The sequence below is a fragment of the Pristiophorus japonicus genome, chromosome 6 (assembly GCF_044704955.1).
Source record: "Pristiophorus japonicus isolate sPriJap1 chromosome 6, sPriJap1.hap1, whole genome shotgun sequence".
NCBI lineage: Eukaryota > Metazoa > Chordata > Chondrichthyes > Pristiophoridae > Pristiophorus > Pristiophorus japonicus.
Window position 1 is genome coordinate 77,579,224 of NC_091982.1, and position 19,048 is coordinate 77,598,271.

Here is a 19,048-nt window from a genome sequence, read left to right on the forward strand (position 1 = left end):
AAAGTTCCCTCAGGTAGTCTACATGAACAAGTTTGTACTGAGGTTGATGTTACTCCTGCAATGCAGTTTGCCAATTATCCTGGATCAATTAAAAGACTGAAATAAATTGTTTCAACAGCACATATTATCAGTGATATAATAACACCATGAGCCTTGATTCTCTTTGCCTATTAGTCTTATTCTCAGGTACCTGTATATCACTGCAGCCAGATAAGGAAAATTGGCAATAGTCCTACCCTGTTAAAAATGCGCAATGTTTGCATTCAAACACATTTTCTGATGGGCAGAACTAGAGGCAGTTGAAATGACCACTACAAATGGTGGGCACTTCATTTCAACATATATTTCGGGGATGTAAATCCTGCAATTGTGGTATGCAGGATGCCTAACATAAAGAACTGAATGGGTATCCATGATTGCTGGAAATCAAGGAAAGAATACAGTAGTACTAAGATAAGTACATTTTAATTATTTTTTCCTGCTGACATTTAGGCTCTCATAAGCCTTTGTGCCAATGGATGCAAATAATTATCCCCTAACATCTTGGCACTGCTTGGTTTCTTAATAAAAATTCCATTATCCTATGTGTTTAGAAGAACAGAAGGACCTACGGAAGATGCTAGGCAAGATAGCCTGCACGAGAAATACTCTGTGCCTACCCACTGGTACCTGTATACCTGCATCTGCAGATAGTGATGCACACAACTTGCTTTGATAATTGCTTAGTATTGGTAGAGGTTCCTCTTCTCAAAGAAAGCTGGGAGAGCAGATGCAATGGTTAATGACCATATTTTGGGATACTTCAGAAGCACTCCAATCACAGTATGTTATGCTTTTAGTACTGCTGCATGAAAGAAAGCATACTACGGTGACTACACACAAGTAACACTCAAATGGCCACGCTTGTCAAGACACTACCAACCATTTCTACAGGCCCTGCCGCCTATGTGGTAATGACTATGAGGAACTGTTTTCTTCGAGGCAGATCAGCAGAGGGGCAAATGCAGTGCTTAAACTAGCTGCTGCAAGGACACCTGCAAGTATCATGTAGCAGATGGCTATTACATTTGGTGACAGTAATGATCAGCTATGACCTGAAAACTGGCTGCACCTCCTTACATACATGGAAAATGCAGGGCTGATTTGTGAAGAGTAGCATAAAGGTCAACCCTCCTTACAATCACTTTAGGGTCAATTGCCTGCAGACTCATCCCAGCATCCTGCGTTACCTTTCTCTTCATTTTTGTCAGTTATTTTAATTGCTATGCACCTTCAACCTTAGCAAAGGATAATAATCGGTTTAGATGCCTTTTGAAACTCTCGAAGGGCTTTCAGAATGAATCTGCGTTTTACACATTAAATTATGCTAAGGAGCTGATTTTGGGAAATGGCTGGAAACAGTTCACTTCCACCAGAGTCTGTCTAAAACTTTCCAATAGTCATTCTGGTCATAATACAGAATCAACGTGCAAAATCCGGAATCCTCTTGACTGAGTCCGTTCCAGCTTTTGAGGTTTTCCGGATTTCAAACAAGAACATCAATAGTCTGAAATCCAGAATCCTCAACCGAATCCGTGCTGGATTTTGAGTGGCGAGGTCCGAAATCTGGCAAAACTTGAAATCCGGCATGGATTCGGTTGAGGATTCCGGATTTCAGACTTAATTTTCTTGTCTGAAATCCAGAATCCTCGACTGAATCCATGCCAGATTCTGGGTTTTGACTCAAAAATGTCGGGTTTTCGGACAATAATTACGGATTACGGATGACTCCATCAGCTATGTGCAAAATGTCCGTTTTTTGGACAATTTCGGTTTTTGGAGTTCCGGATTCGGGATGTTGCACCTGTAATGCCAAGAGAAAAAACTTCAGGTTACACATGTTGTGCCCTCCTCCGTGTGCAAAGAAGCTAAACAGCACAGGAGTTATGGTGGTGCATAATACTATGAATAAGGAAAGGGTTGGGTATCTGAGCAGTGTGGCAAAATGTGCTTCATATTGTTACCCTGGTGAGCGTGCTCACATTCCAGCCTTAAGGGTATATCTGAACCATTGGTTCCACAGTGTAATGTCTTCAAGCCTTTCCTTTCTTTCTTCAAATTCTTTTTACTTCAATGTTAAAAACTGAACAATCAGGTACTCCCAGACTCCAATTTCACAAAAGGGTGCTGATTCAGACGCAGGACCCATATTAATATGTTTTAATGAGGTCAGCATTTGTTTCAGACCGCCACCAGGGACTAAACGAGCGCTTGGCCCAATGTGGCTTAAATCCTCTCCCACACAGTCATATACTTAATACCCCTATCCTCACCCAGATCCACTAGCCCCCTATGGTCTATTGCATCAACTTCAAGGTCCTCATTCTTTTTAAATGCATCTGCAGTCTTGTCCCACTATATCTCAGGCATATGTTGCAGCTCTCACCCCTGTTCTTCTGACTCTGGTTTATAGATTATCCACTGGCTTCTCCACTCCACGACCAGGGGCTGATCTTTTACACAGGGCTAGAAATTCGTTGGCTTAGCGCCACCCGTTAACAGGCCACATGTACCGCCTGAGCACCGCTCTATGACAGCCTGCCGCAAACTTCATTGCTGCTTTAGCGGCGGTGCTGTCATTTAGAGCTGCGCACTCTAGCGCCATCCATTTGGTGACATCACACACTGCAATGCCCTCTTAGCGCCGCGTTCACCAACTTGAGTGCTTTCGCCTGCCGTATCGTCTGGCGCTACTCCCGACAGGGAAAGAAAGCACTGCAAAGAGGATCCTGGAGCTGTAGGACTGACCAGGTAAGTGTCCAGATTGCAATTCATTTACAATTATTTACCATTCTGACCTCTAGAAGACTTGCTAATGTTTGATCCATTTCCTTGTCGTTTTTGCCTGTTCCGCCTCACCTCCTCTTTAGGCACCAGGATTCCGGTATCCTAGCGTCTCAACTTCAGTATCACTCTCATGCTACCGTCCCGTTAGTGCCCTAAGAGGTGTGTGGAACATTTCAGTTAGCGCTCCACTCCCCTCTTGGGGCGCTAAAAATAAATATCCCGGTTAGAGGCGGTAAACATCACTCGGTGCTAAAGTTAGCGACCAGGTGGTGTCACTGCCTCAAACCAGGCTATACTGAATTTTTCACCCTATGCCCTTACTCCTGTTCTTTGGAATACTCTTCCAAAATCAGATTGTCTTGATATTTCAGTGCTGGACAAATGGCTCCATGCAGTGGATATACCATAATAGTTGCTACTACTTGGACCCACACAAGACATAATGTGGTTCAGATTCAGCAGGGAGACTGTACCATCTTGTCTATGGTGAACTGCAAAGAGAATCAACCATTCATATGCCAATTAAGATCACTACTGCCTTCAATTATTATGTCACAGGGACCTTCTAGAAATCACAGGGAACATCGTGGCAGTCAACTACTTTGTCACATATCACTCTATTAAGGAGTTACCTAAAGCACTATCTTACTATGTGCCACATTGCATGTACCTCAACAAGAACAAGCAGTAGGCGAGAAATCAAGCGGTCTCATTGTCAAGATCTTCCAATGGGCTCTGCAATTAAGTACTCTTGTTTTCTACTGACCATATTTACAACCTGGTAATTTCTAATTGCTTTACCTATTTACTTGTGCTTAAGGATTGTGTATGTTCAGTTTAGTCTACTTTTTGTTTAAATTATGTTTTTTTTTCTGAATGACTATACAAAAGATGAGGGACAGGAAAGACCAACAGGTCCAATAAAGGAATGGCAGACTACAAGATATATCATAGAATCATAGAGCAGTGGAGAAGCCATTCGGCCCATCGTGCCTCTGCAAGCTTTTTGGTAGAGATATCCAATTAATCCCATTCCTCTGCTCTTTCTCCATAGCCCTGTAATTTTTCCCTTCAAATATGTCCTTCTCAACGGCAATTAGGGATGAGCAATAAATGCTAACCTTGCCATCAGTGCCCACATCCCATGAACAAATAAGAAAAATATATCCAATTCTCTTTTGAATGTTACTACTGATTCTGCTTCCATCACCCTTTCAGGCAGTGCTTTCTAGATCACAATAATTCACTGTGTAAAAAAAATGTTTCCTCATGTCGGCTCTGGTTCTTTTGCTAATCACAATCTGTGTCCTCTGGTTATTGCCACTGCAAACAGTTTCTCTTTATTTACTCTATCAAAACCCTTCCTGATTTTGAACACCTCTATCAAATCTCATCTTAACATTCTCTGTTCTAAAGATAACAACCCCAACTTCACCAATCTCTCAAAATGTATGACAGAAGGAGGCCATTTGGTCCATCGTGTTTGTTTCGCCTGAAAAAGAGCTTTCCAGCCTAATTGCACTGTCCTGCTCTTGGTCCGTAGCCCTATAGGTGATTGCACTTCAAGTGCACATCTAAGTACTTTTTAAATGTGATGAAGATTTCTGCCTCTACAACTCTTTCAGGCAGTGAGTTCCAGACGCCCAACACCCTCTGGGTGAAAAACGTTCTCCTCAACTCCCCTCTAATCCTTCTACCAATTACTTTAAATCACTGCCCCTGGTTATTGACATATCTGGTGAGAGAAATAGGTCCTTCCAATTCACTCCTGTCTAGACCCCCCATCATTTTATACGTCTCAATTAAGTCCCCCTCAACCTCCTCTGTTCCAAAGAAAACAACCCCAGCTTATCCAATCTTTCTTCATAGTTAAAATTCTCCAGTTCTGGCAACATTCTCTTAACCTTCTCTGTACCCTCTCTAGTGCAATCACATCTTTCCAGTAATGTGGTGACTAGAACTGTATGCAGTACTCTAGCTGTAGTCTAACTAGAGTTTTATACAGTTCAAGCATAGAAACATAGAAACATAGAAAATAGGTGCAGGAGTAGGCCATTCGGCCCTTCTAGCCTGCACCGCCATTCAATGAGTTCATGGCTGAACATTCAACTTCAGTACCCCATTCCTGCTTTCTCGCCATACCCCTTGATCCCCCTAGTAGTAAGGACCTCATCTAACTCCTTTCTGAATATATTTAGTGAATTGGCCTCAACAACTTTCTGTGGTAGAGAATTCCACAAGTTCACCACTCTCTGGGTGAAGAAGTTCCTCCGCATCTCGGTCCTAAATGGCTTACCCCTTATCCTTAGACTGTGACCTCTGGTTCTGGACTTCCCCAACATTGGGAACATTCTTCCTGCATTTAACCTGTCTAACCCCGTCAGAATTTTAAATGTTTCTATGAGGTCCCCTCTCATTCTTCTGAACTCCAGTGAATACAAGCCCAGTTGATCCAGTCTTTCTTGATAGGTCAGTCCCGCCATCCCGGGAATCAGTCTGGTGAACCTTCGCTGCACTCCCTCAATAGCAAGAATGTCCTTCCTCAGGTTAGGAGACCAAAACTGTACACAATACTCCAGGTGTGGCCTCACCAAGGCCCTGTACAACTGTAGCAACACCTCCCTGCCCCTGTACTCAAATCCCCTTGCTATGAAGGCCAACATGCCATTTGCTTTCTTAACCGCCTGCTGCACCTGCATGCCAACCTTCAATGACTGATGTACCATGACACCCAGGTCTCTTTGCACCTCCCCTTTTCCTAATCTGTCACCATTCAGATAATAGTCTGTCTCTCTGTTTTTACCACCAAAGTGGATAACCTCACATTTATCCACATTATACTTCATCTGCCATGCATTTGCCCACTCACCTAACCTATCCAAGTCGCTCTGCAGCCTCACAGCATCCTCCTCGCAGCTCACACTGCCACCCAACTTAGTGTCATCTGCAAATTTGGAGATACTACATTTAATCCCCTCATCTAAATCATTAATGTACAGTGTAAACAGCTGGGGCCCCAGCACAGAACCTTGCGGTACCCCACTAGTCACTGCCTGCCATTCCGAAAAGTACCCATTTACTCCTACTCTTTGCTTCCTGTCTGACAACCAGTTCTCAATCCATGTCAGTACACTACCCCCAATCCCATGTGCTCTAACTTTGCACATCAATCTCTTGTGTGGGACCTTGTCGAACGCCTTCTGAAAGTCCAAATATACCACATCAACTGGTTCTTCCTTATCCACTCTACTGGAAACATCCTCAAAAAATTCCAGAAGATTTGTCAAGCATGATTTCCCTTTCACAAATCCATGCTGACTTGGACCTATCATGTCACCTCTTTCCAAATGCACTGCTATGACATCCTTAATAATTGATTCCATCATTTTACCCACTACCGATGTCAGGCTGACCGGTCTATAATTCCCTGTTTTCTCTCTCCCTCCTTTTTTAAAAAGTGGGGTTACATTGGCTACCCTCCACTCCATAGGAACTGATCCAGAGTCAATGGAATGTTGGAAAATGACTGTCAACGCATCCACTATTTCCAAGGCCACCTCCTTAAGTACTCTGGGATGCAGTCCATCAGGCCCTGGGGATTTATCGGCCTTCAATCCCATCAATTTCCCCAACACAATTTCCCGGCTAATAAGGATTTCCCTCAGTTCCTCCTCCTTACTAGACCCCCCGACCCCTTTTATAACCGGAAGGTTGTTCGTGTCCTCCTTCGTGAATACCGAACCAAAGTACTTGTTCAATTGGTCCGCCATTTCTTTGTTCCCCATTATGACTTCCCCTGATTCTGACTGCAGGGGACCTACGTTTGTCTTTACTAACCTTTTTCTCTTTACATATCTATAGAAACCTCCCTGCTGTTATATTCTATGCCTTGGCTAATAAACGAAAGTATCCCATATGCCTTCTTCACCACCTTATCTACCTTCAGGGATCTATGGACATGGACTGCAAGGTCCCTCTGTTCCTCGACACTTCTCAATATCCTAGCATTTATTGTGTATTCCCTTGCCTTGTTAACCTTCCCCAAATGCATTGCCTCACACTTCTCCAGAATGAATTCCATTTGCCACTTTTCTGCCCGCCTGACCAGTCCATTGATATATTCCTGCAGTCTACAGCTTTCTTCCTCATATCAACAACACAGCCAATTTTTGTACCATCTGCAAACTTCTTAATCATTCCCTCTACATTGAAGTCTAAATCTTAGATATATACCACAAAAAACAAGGGACCTAGTACTGAGCCCTGTGGAATACTGCTGGAAACAGCCTTCCAATCACAAAACATCCATCGACCATTACCCTTTGCTTCCTGCCACTGCGCCAATTTTCGATCCAATTTGCCACTTTCCCTTGGATCGCATGGGGTTTTATGTTTCTGACTTTGGAACTTTGTCAAAAGCCTTGTTAAAATCCATGTAGACTATATCAAATGCACTACCCTCATCGATCCTCCTTATTACCTCCTCAAAAAAGTCAATCAAGTTAGTCAGGCACGACTTTCGCTTAACAAATCCATGCTGACTGTCCTTGATTAATCTATGCCTTTCTAAATGACGATTAATACTGTCCCTCAGAATTATTTCCAATTATTTGCCAACCCAAGGTGAGGCGAACTGGCCTGTAATTATTCAGTCTATCACTTTCTCTCTTTTTAAACAACAGTACAACATTAGCAGTCCTTCAGTCCTCCGCCACCACACCTGTAGCCAGAGAGAATTGAAGAATGATGGTCAGAGCCTCTGCTATTTATTTCCTCCCTTGCCACAGCCTGGGGCACATTTCATCCAGGCCTAGTGGTTTATCTACTTTCAAAGATGCTAAACCCCTTAATATTTCCTCTCTCACAATGTTTATCTCATCTAATATTTCACACCCCTCCTCCTTAACTACAATGACTGCATTGTCCCTCTATTTTGTGAAGACAGATGAAAAGTATTCATTAAGAACCCACATCTTCCTCCTCAACGCACAGGTTACCTTTTTGGTCTCTAATAGGCCTTACTCTTTTTTTAGTTATCCTCTTGCTCTTTATGTATTTATAAAACATCTTTGGGTTTTCCATGATTTTACTTGCCTATATTGTTTCATGCCCTCTCATTTGCTTTCCGAATTTCCTTTTTAATTTCACTCCTGCATGTTCTATACTCATCTAGACTTCAAGCAGTACTTAGTTCTCAGTATCTGTCAAAAGCCTCCTTTTTTTCCCTTATCCAGCCCTGTTTGCCCCTTGACATCCAGGGGATTCTAGATTTGGGAATTCCACCCTTTTTCTTTCTGGGAACATATTTGCTCTGAACCCTTACTGTCTCCTCCTTGAATGCCTCCCACTGCTCTGACACTGATTTACCGTCAAGTAGCTGTTTCCAGTCTATTTTTGCTAAATCGTAGTAAAAAAGGCCTTTCCCCAATTGAGAACTTTTACTCCATGGGACCCGAACTTGGTGGCCTTACCGCCCACTGCCGCTGAGTTTTCTGGGCGGTCTCCCCTCGGTGCCATTTTCGTGGAGGTCTCCTGCCGGCGGGAGTACCACTGGGAACCGCCCGCTGACGGCCGCTGGCTAGCAAGTCGTGTAAGTGACCTCCCGCCTGCCGAGCTGCCATATTGGTGCGGGCGCAAGTCGGCGCCAGCAGGGTGAAGGACCGTTGGGTGAAGGCAGATCCCACCCAACGGTAAGTATGAAGACCTGCAAAAAAAGGTTAGTAAACTTGTGTTATTTTTTCAGCGAATCAGGTGATGGGGGTCCCCTGAAGGTGTTCAACTGGGGTTTTTTTTGTGTTAAGTTTTATTTTTATGTGTTCCCCCCTCCCTGGACATGACTCAATCCTCAGCGGCACTTTGGCGAGGATTGGAAGCTCCCGCCCACTGCCGCCCAGATTTAGGGTGTAAGTTGGTATTTTGCTACCAGGCGGTACTGGCAGATCTTTTAGAGGAATCTTCCTGCCAAAGTACCACCCGGTCTCTTGGCGGTTCTTTGGGCGGCACTTGGGCGGGCCTAGGCTTTCACCAAGTTCGGGCCCCATGTCTAATTGTCCTTTTCTATAACTACTCTAAATCTAACTGAATTATGATCGCTATCACCAAAATGGTCTCCCACTGATATCCTTTTCACCTGCCCAGCTTCATTCCCTAAAACAAAGTCCAGAACTGCTCCCTCTCTTGTTGAGCTTGCTATGTACTGGCTAAAAAAGTTCTCCTGAATGCATTTTAAAAATTCTGTACCCTCTATACGTTTCACACTGATTCTATCCCAGTTAATATTAGGGTAGTTGAAATACCCTACTATTACTGCCCTATTGTGTTTGCACTTCTCAAAAATTTGCCTGCATATTAGCTTTTCTATCTCCCTCCAACTATTTGGGGGTCTATAGTATACTCACAGCAGTGTGATTGCCCCTTTTCAGTTCTTCAAAAGAAAAGGACGCCCATTGTTCAATTACAGTTTAATCGATCAATTTTTCATTCCAAGGTGATATGATTTTAGTTAATGAAACAATGCTTATAGTGCCAGTCTTTAACATATTTCCTGAAATGTTTTAAACTATCTCGCATGATTCATGCAATTCTCTGTATTGGCTGTTGAAGTGGCTTCCTTCTCGGTGCTCAGCTGGCTGCAGGATTCATCATTATCATAGGCAGTCCCTCGGAATCGAGGAAGACTTGCTTCCACTCTTAGCATGAGTCCTTAGGTGGCTGAACAGTCCAATACGACAGACCCTGTCACAGGTGGGACAGATAGTCGTTGAGGGAAAGGTTTGCAGCACGCTCTTTCCGCTGCCTGCGCTTGATTTCTGCATGCTCTCGGCGATGAGACTCGAGGTGTTCAGCGCCCTCCTGGATGCACTTCCTCCACTTAGGGCGGTCTTTGGCCAGGGACTCCCAGGTGTCAGTGGGGATGTTGCACTTTTTCAGGGAGGCTTTGAGGGTGTCCCTGTAACGTTTCCTCTGCCCACCTTTGGCTCGTTTGCCGTGAAGGAGTTCCGAGTAGAGCACTTGTTTTGGGAGTCTCGTGTCTGGCATGCGAATTATGTGGCCTGCCCAGCAGAGCTGATCAAGTGTGGTCAATGCTTCAATGCTGGGGATGTTGGCCTGGTCGAGGACGCTAATGTTGGTGCGTCTGTCCTCCCAGGGGATTTGTAGGATCTTGCGGAGGCATCGTTGGTGGTATTTCTCCAGCGACTTGAGGTGTCTACTATACATGGTCCATGTCTCTGAGTCATACAGAAAGGCAGGTTTTAATACAGTCCTGTAGACCATGAACTTGGTTGCAGTTTTGAGGGCCTGATCTTCAAACACTCTTTGCCTCAGGCGGCCGAAGGCTGCACTGGCACACTGGAGGCGATGTTGAATCTCGTCGTCCATGTCTGCTCTTGTTGATAAGAGGCTCCTGAGGTATGGGAAATGGACCACGTTGTCCAGATCCGCGCCGTGGATCCTGATAACTGGGGAGACAGTGCTGTGCGGCGAGGACAGGCTGGCGGAGGACCTTTGTCTTACAGATGTTTAGCGTAAGACCCATGCTTACGTACACCTCAGTAAATACATCGACTATGTCCTGGAGTTCAGCCTCTGTATGTGCACAGACGTATGCGCATCCGCGTACTGTAGCTCGACGACAGAGGTTGGGGTGGTCTTGGACCTGGCCTGGAGATGGCGAAGGTTGAACAGCTTCCCACTGGTTCTGTGGTTTAGTTCCACTCCAGCAGGGAGCTTGTTGACTGTGAGGTGAAGTATGGCAGCGAGGAAGATTGAGAAGAGGGTTGGGGCAATGACGCAGTCCTGCTTGACCCCGGTCCGGAAGTGGATTGGGTCTGTAGTGGATCCGTTGGTAAGGATCACGGCCTGCATGTCGTCGTGGAGCAGGCGGAGGATGGTGACGAACTTTTGGGAGCATCCGAAACCGAGGAGGACGCTCGCGGCTGATAGTGTCAACGGCCTTTGCAGGTTGCAGGATAGTAATGGATTGTAATGGGTTGTCTGCTGAGCCATCTATCTAGCGGTCTGTGAAATAGAAGATACTCTACCACCTTTTGCAAGTAACTCTGATGAACCTCTCTTCTTTTAGGCAGTCTCTCGGAGTCGCGGATGACTTGCTTCCACACTAAAAATGAGTTCTCAGGTGACTGATGAGTCCTATGCGGGACCTACAGTCTCTGTCACAGGTGGGGCAGACGGTGGTTGAAGGAACGGGTGGGTGGAGTACTTGGGTTGCCATGCGCTCCTTCCACTGTTTATGCTTGGCTTCAGCTTGCTCCCGGCGAAGAGGCTCGAGGTGTTCGGCACCTTCCCGGAAGCTTTTCTACCACTTTGAGTGGTCTTGGGCCAGGGATTCCCAGGTGTCAATGGGGATGTTGTACTTTTTCAAGGAAGTTTTGAGAGTGTCTTTAAAGCGTTTCCTCTGTCCACCTGGGGCCCGCTTTCCGTGTCGGAGCTCTGAGTAGAGCACTTGTTTTGAGAGTCTCGTATCGGGCATGCGGACGATGTGGCCCATTCAACAGAGCTGATCGAGCATGGTCAATGCTTCGATGCTGGGGATGTTGGCCCGAGCGAGAACACTGACATTGGTTCGCCTATCCTACCAATGGATTTGCAGGATCTTGCGGAGGCAGTGTGTGTGGTACTTCTCCAGTGCTTTGAAGTGCCTGCTGTACATAGTTCATGTCTCTGAAGCATATAGGAGGGTGAGTATCACTATTGCTCTGTAGACCATGAGCTTGGTGCCGGGTTTGAGGTTCTGGTCTTCAAATACTCTCTTCCTCAGGCGACCGAAGGCTGCACTGGCACACCGGAGGCGGTGTTGGACTTCGTCATCGATATCGGCCCTTGTTGACAGTAGGCTCCCGAGATATGGAAGTCCAAGGCCTCGTCGTGGATTTGATGATCAGTGTGCAGTACTGTGTGGCGGGGGCAGGTTGGTAGAGGACCTTTGTCTTACGGATATTTTGTGTGCGGCCCATGCTCTCGTCTGCTTCGGTGATGGTGTTGACGATGGCTTGGAGTTCAGCCTCCGAGTGTGCGCTGACGCAAGCGCCATCTGCATACTGTAATTCAATGACAGTGAATGGGACTGGAGGCGATGGAGATTGAGCAGTTTCCTGTTTGTTCTGTAGATTAGCTCCACTCCAGTGGGGAGCTTGCTGATGGTGAGATGGTGCATTGCAGCAAGGAAGATCGAGAAGAGCATTGATGCGATGTCACAGCCTTGCTTGATCTCAGTCCGCACGTGTATTGGATCTCTGATGGATCCGTTGGTCAGGATCACGACTTGCAAGTCATCAGAAAATAGACGGAGGATGGTGACAAACATTTGAGGACAACCGAATTTGAGGAGGATGCTCCATAATCCCTCACATTTGACAGTGTCGAAGGCCTTTGTGAGGGCAAAGAAGGCCATGTACAAGGGTTAGTGCTGTTCCCTGCATTTCTCTTGGATTTGCCACGCAGTGAAGATCATGTCCATTGTGCCCCTCAGTGGGCGGAATCCACGTTGCGACTCTGGGAGGAGCTCTTCAGCCACAGGGAGAAGGTGATTGAGGAGGATTCTTGCGGCGCGAGTGTCCTCAACTCCAGCCCGCAACATGCTACCCGCCATCATCTCAGCACAACCCCAGACCGGCATGAGGTAGAAAAGGCCATCCGACAATTGAAGAACAACAAAGCCTCAGGTGCAGATGGAATCCCCGCAAAAGCACTAAAACATGGCGGAGAAACACTATTGGTTCGAATACATGATAACATTTCTCTTATCTGGAAGGAGGAGAGCATGCCAGGGGATCTCAGAGATGTCATAATCATGATCACCTTCAAGAAAGGTGACAAGTCCGATTACGGTAATTGCAGAGGAATTTCCCTGCTGTCGGCCACAGGGAAACTCATCACAAGAATCCTGCCCAATCGCCTTCTCCCTGTGGCTGAAGAGCTCTGATGGACCAACAACTTATCAGCAGTTCAAGGGTTGCCATGTGCAATAGTCTCTGGGAGCTCATTACTTCCTGAGGCACTGCCTGAAATTACTTGTGCGGGGCTAGCTCATGAATGCTATTCACATTACTGTACTCAATTGTTCCTTTGCTTCTCTGTGCTGCTGGAGGCTATGACCTCATGAAGTCCAATGAACCATGTGAGTGTAATACAATCGGCCTCTCAAGGATTTCGACGTAAAATTGAAGTCAATGGGGACCTGAGGGAAAACTCTCCACTGTCTGGAGTCATACCTAGCACAAAGGAAAAGAGTTGTGGTTGTTGGGGACCATCATCTCAGCCTCAGGACATTGCTGCATGAGTAGCCATGCGTCTAGCTAAGCTGTTTCAGTATAGCTACAACACTGGCATCTACCCGACAATGATTACAGTTGCCCAGGTAGGTCCTATCCACGAAAAGCAGGACAAATCCAATCGACTAATTACCTATCAGCTTAGGTCCTGCTGCAACTGTACAGGGTATTGGTGAGGCCGCACCTGGAGTACTGCATGCAGTTTTGGTCACCTTACTTAAGGAAGGATATACTAGCTTTGGAGGGGGTACAGAGATGATTCACTAGGCTGATTCCGGAGATGAGGGGGTTACCTTATGATGATAGATTGAGTAGACTGGGTCTTTACTCGTTGGAGTTCAGAAGGATGAGGGGTGATCTTATAGAAACATTTAAAATAATGAAAGGGATAGACAAGATAGAGGCAGAGAGGTTGTTTCCACTGGTCGGGGAGACTAGAACTAGGGGGCACAGCCTCAAAATACGGGGGAGCCAATTTAAAACCGAGTTGAGAAGGAATTTCTTCTCCCAGAGGGTTGTGAATCTGTGGAATTCTCTGCCCAGGGAAGCAGTTGAGGCTAGCTCATTGAATGTATTCAAATCACAGATAGATAGATTTTTAACCAATAAGGGAATTAAGGGTTATGGGGAGCGGGCGGGTAAGTGGAGCTGAGTCCACGGCCAGGTCAGCCATGATCTTGTTGAGTGGCAGAGCAGGCTCGAGGGGCTAGATGGCCTACTCCTGTTCCTAATTCTTATGTTCTTATGTACTATAAATCATCAGCAAAATAATCGAAAGGGTCATCGACAGTGCTATCAAGCGACACTTACTCACCAATAATCTCCTCATCAATCCTCAGTTTGGGTTCCACCAATGCACTCGGCTCCAGACCTCATTACAGCCTTGGTCCAAACATGGACAAAAAAGCTGAATTCCAGGTGTGAGGTGTGTTATGCATGTAAACATTGTAACTGTGTAAGACTCGCCACTAGAGGGCGCAACTGTTTGAGGCCTAAGGGTCACCTGCACACCTCGTGCAAGGGAGTATATAAAAAGGTTATCTGCCATGCTGCTTTGGCACTCTGGAGTTATATTAAAGAGACTAAGGTCACATCAGTTTTAGCTCACAGTACTCAGTCTTGTGGAGTTCTTCCATACTTAACAATTGGCAACGAGTAACAGATTACGAACTTTCACACGGTCATGGCTACCATTGGCATTTTAAAGAGATTTGTAGAGGGTGATGATTGGGAAGCCTTCATTGAGCGTCTCGACTAGTACTTCGTGGCCAACGAGCTGGATGGGGATGATAAAGCGATCAAGCGCAGGGCGATTCTCCTCACTGTGTGTGGGTCCACAATATAAGGCCTCATCAAGAATCTGATAGCACCGGAGAAACCAATGAAGAAGACATATACAGAGTTGTGTACGCTGGTTCGGGAACACCTCAAGCTGAAGGAGAGCACCTTAATGGCCAGGTATCGCTTCTACACGCACCACCGCTCCGAGGGCCAGGATGTGGCAAGTTATGTCACTGACCTGAGACACCTTGCAGGAACTTGCGAATTGGCTGGATTTTGCCGGGAAATGCTGCAGGACTTTTTTGTGCTTGGCATCGGCAACAAGGCCATGCTTCGCAAGCTGCTGTCCGCCGAATCCCGAGACCTGAGCAAGGCCATCACAATAGCCCAGGCATTCATATCCACAAGTGATAACACCAGACAGATATCTTCCCAGCATCGAAGCTCACCGGCAAGTACTGTGCATAAAATAACGTCGCTAGCAGGCAGAACTGCATATGGCAGGGCCCACAAGTTTGCAGCTGCAAGACCTAGGATGATTCAGAGTCTGCCATCGGGCGTGAATGCAAATCCATTAGCACCATGTTGGCGCTGCGGGGGTAATCATCGAGCCCATCAATGTCGATTCAAGTATTACGTGTGCAAAGGTTGCAAAACAATGGGGCACCTCCAGCAAATGTGCAAGAGTGCTGCGACTCACCACGTGGCCGAGTCAGCAGAGGGTGATCGTTCCGGCGCGGATCACGCAGAACAAACAAGAGAGACAACTCAACCCGAGGAAGAAGTGTATGGGGTACACACCTTTACCACCAAGAGCCCTCCTATTATGCTGAAAGTCAAATTGAATGGTATTCCGGTATCAATGGAGTTGGACACAGGGGAGAGCCAATTATGAGCCAGAAGGCTTTTGAGAAACTGTGGGGCAACAAGGCACAAAGGCCCAAACTGAGCCCGATTCAGACAAAGCTGTGCACCAAAGAGCTCATACCAGTCACTGACAGTGCGGCAGTTAAGGTATCGTATGATGGAGCTGTGCATGATTTATCACTGTGGATTGTACCAGGCAATGGCCCAACGCTATTAGGCAGAAGCTGGCTGGGAAAAATTTGATGGAACTGGGACGACATCAAGGCACTGTCTTCAGTGGATGATGCCTTGTGCGCCCAAGTACTGAGCAAGTTTCCATCGCTATTTGAACTAGGCATCGGCAACTTCACAGGCGCGTGCCAAGGTGCAGATCCATCTAGTCCCCAATGCAAGACCCGTTCATCACAAGGCTCGAGCGGTTCCATATATGATGAGGGAGAAAGTCGAGATCGAATTGGACAGACTTCAACGAGAGGGAATCAATATCGCCAGTCGAGTTCAACGAGTGGGCCAGTCCGATTGTTCCGGTGTTGAAAAGCGATGGCACGGTCAGAATCTGTGGAGACTACAAGGTAACGATCAACCGAGTCTCGTTACAAGACCAGTACCCGCTACCCAAGGCAGATGACCTGTTCGCAACGTTAGCGGGGGGGGGGAAGTCGTTCACCAAGTTGGACCTAATCTCCGCCTATATGACACAGGAGCTGGCTGAATCTTCGAAAAGATTGACGTACATCAACACGCACAAAGGACTGTTTATATACCACAGCAATCTCTGGATTGCTACCTGTTCCACGTGCTAATCAGAGTAGAGGGAGCAGGATAGTTATAATAAATACGTGGCTTGAGCAGTGGTGCAAGAGGGAGGGATTCAAATTCCTGGGACATTGGAACCAGTTCTGGGGGAAGTGGGACCTGTACAAAAGGGATGGTCTGCACTTAGGTAGGACTGGAACTGATGTCCTGGGGGTAACATATGCTAATGCAGTTCGGGAGTGTTGAAACTACTATGGTAGGGGGATGGGAACCAATGCAGCGAGACAGGGCGAAGTAATATGGAGTCAGAAACAGATGGTAGAAAGGTAAAAAGCAATAGTGGAAGGCTGAGTAAACAAAGGCAAGAAACAAAAAGGGCCACACTACATCATAATTCTAAAAGGACAAAGGGTGTTAAAAAAAACAAGTCTGAAGGCTTTGTGTCTTAATGCAAGGAGTATCCGTAATAAGGTGGATGAATTAACTGTGCAAATAGATGTTAACAGATATGATGTGATTGGAATTACAGAGACGTGGCTCCAGGATGATCAGGGTTGGGAACTCAACATCCAAGGGTATTCAACATTCAGGAAGGATAGAATAAAAGGAAAAGAAGGTGGGGTAGCATTACTGGTTAAAGAGGAGATTAATGCAATAGTTAGGAAGGACATTAGCTTGGATGATGTAGAATCTATATGGATGGAACTGCAGAACACCAAAGGGCAAAAAACGTTAGTGGGAATTACGTACAGACCTCCAAACAGTAGTAGTGATGTTGGGGAGGGCATCAAACAGGAAATTAGGGGTGCATGCAATAAAGGTGCAGCAGTTATCATGGGTGATTTTAATATGCATCTAGATTGGGCTAACCAAACTGGAAGCAATACGGTGGAGGAGCATTTTCTGGAGTGCATAAGGGATGGTTTTCTAGACCAATATGTCGAGGAACCAACGAGGGGGGAGGCCATCTTAGACTGGGTGTTGTGTAATGAGAGAGGATTAATTAGCAATCTCGTTGTGCGAGGCCCCTTGGGGAAGAGTGACCATAATATGGTGGAATTCTACATTCGGATGGAGAATGAAACAGTTAATTCAGAGACCATGGTCCAGAAATTAAAGAAGGGTAACTTTGAAGGTATGAGGCGTGAATTGGCTAGGATAGATTGGCGAATGATACTTAAGGGGTTGACAGTGGATGGGCAATGGCAGACATTTAGAGACCGCATGGATGAACTACAACACTTGTACATCCCTGTCTCACATAAAAATAAAAAAGGGAAGGTGGCTCAACCGTGGCTATCAAGGGAAATCAGGGATAGTATTAAAGCCAAGTAAGTACATTGGCCAGAAATAGCAGCGAACCCGGGGACTGGTAGAAATTTAGAACGCAGCAGAGGAGGACAAAGGGTTTGATTAGGGCAGGGAAAATAGAGTACGAGAAGAAGCTTGCAGGGAACATTAAAACGGACAGCAAAAGCTTCTGTACATATGTAAAGAGAAAAAGGTTAGTAAAGACAAACATAGGTCCCCTGCAGTCAGAATCAGGGGAAGTCATAACGGGGAACAAAGAAATGGCAGACCAACTGAACAAGTACTTTGGTTCGGTATTCACTAAGGAGGACACAAACAACCTTCCGGATATAAAAGGAGTCAGAGGGTCTAGTAAGAAGGAGGAACTGAGGGAAATCCTTATTAGTCGGGAAATTGTGTTGGGGAAATTGATGGGATTGAAGGTCGATGAATCCTCAGGGCCTGATGGTCTTAAGGAGGTGGCCTTGGAAATAGCGGATACATTGACAGTCATTTTCCAACATTCCATAGACTCTGGATCAGTTCCTATGAAGTGGAGGGTAGCCAATGTAACCCCACTTTTTAAAAAAGGAGGGAGAGAGAAAACAGGGAATTATAGACCGGTCAGCCTGACATCGGTAGTAGGTAAAATGATGGAATCAATTATTAAGGATGTCATAGCAGCGCATTTGGAAAGAGGTGACATGATAGGTCCAAGTCAGCATGGATTTGTGAAAGGGAAATCATGCTTGATAAATCTTCTGGAATATTTTGAGGATGTTTCCAGTAGAGTGGACAAGGGAGAGCCAGTTGATGTGGTGTATTTGGACTTTCAGAAGGCTTTCGACAAGATCCCACACAAGAGATTAATGTGCAAAGTTAAAGCACATAGGATTGGGGGTAGTGTGCTGACGTGGATTGAGAACTGGTTGGCAGACAAGAAGCAAAAAGTAGGAGTAAATGGGTACTTTTCAGAATGGCAGGCAGTGACTAGTGGGGTACCGCAAGGTTCTGTGCTGGGGCCCCAACTGTTTACATTGTACATTAACGATTTAGACGAGGGGATTAAATGTAGTATCTCCAAATTTGCAGATGACACTAAGTTGGGTGGCAGTGTAAGCTGCGAGGAGGATGCTATGAGGCTGCAGAGTGACTTGGATAGGTTAGGTGAGTGGGCAAATGCATGGCAGATGAAGTATAATGTGGATAAATGTGAGGTTATCCACTTTGGTGGTAAAAACAGAGAGACAGACTATTATCTGAATGGTGACAGATTAGGAAAAGGGAAGGTGCAACAAGACCTGGGTGTCATGGTACATCAGTCATTGAAGGTTGGCATGCAGGTACAGCAGGCGGTTAAGAAGGCAAATGGTATGTTGGCCTTCATAGCAAGGGGATTTGAGTACAGGGGTAGGGAGGTATTACTACAGTTGTACAGGGCCTTGGTGAGGCCACACCTGGAATTTTGTGTACAGTTTTGGTCTCTTAACTTGAGGAAGGATATTCTTGCTATTGAGGGAGTGCAGCAAAGGTTCATCAGACTGATTCCCGAGATGGCGGGACTGACATATCAAAAAAGACTGGATCAACTGGGCTTGTATTCACTGGAGTTCAGAAGAATGAGAGGGGATCTCAAAGAAGCGTTTAAAATTCTGACGGGGTTAGACAGGTTAGATGCAGGAAGAATGTTCCCAATGTTGGGGAAGTCCAGAACCAGGGGTTACAGCCTAAGGATA

The 19,048-nt window shown here is 45.9% G+C and overlaps 1 long non-coding RNA gene across 1 annotated transcript in view; it reads right to left on the minus strand.

Moving 5' to 3' along the window:
- The window catches only part of LOC139265166 (uncharacterized), a 45,296-nt gene that overhangs the window by 5,617 nt on the left and 20,631 nt on the right, over positions 1–19,048 (minus strand). The gene's annotated exons all lie outside the window — the stretch shown is intronic.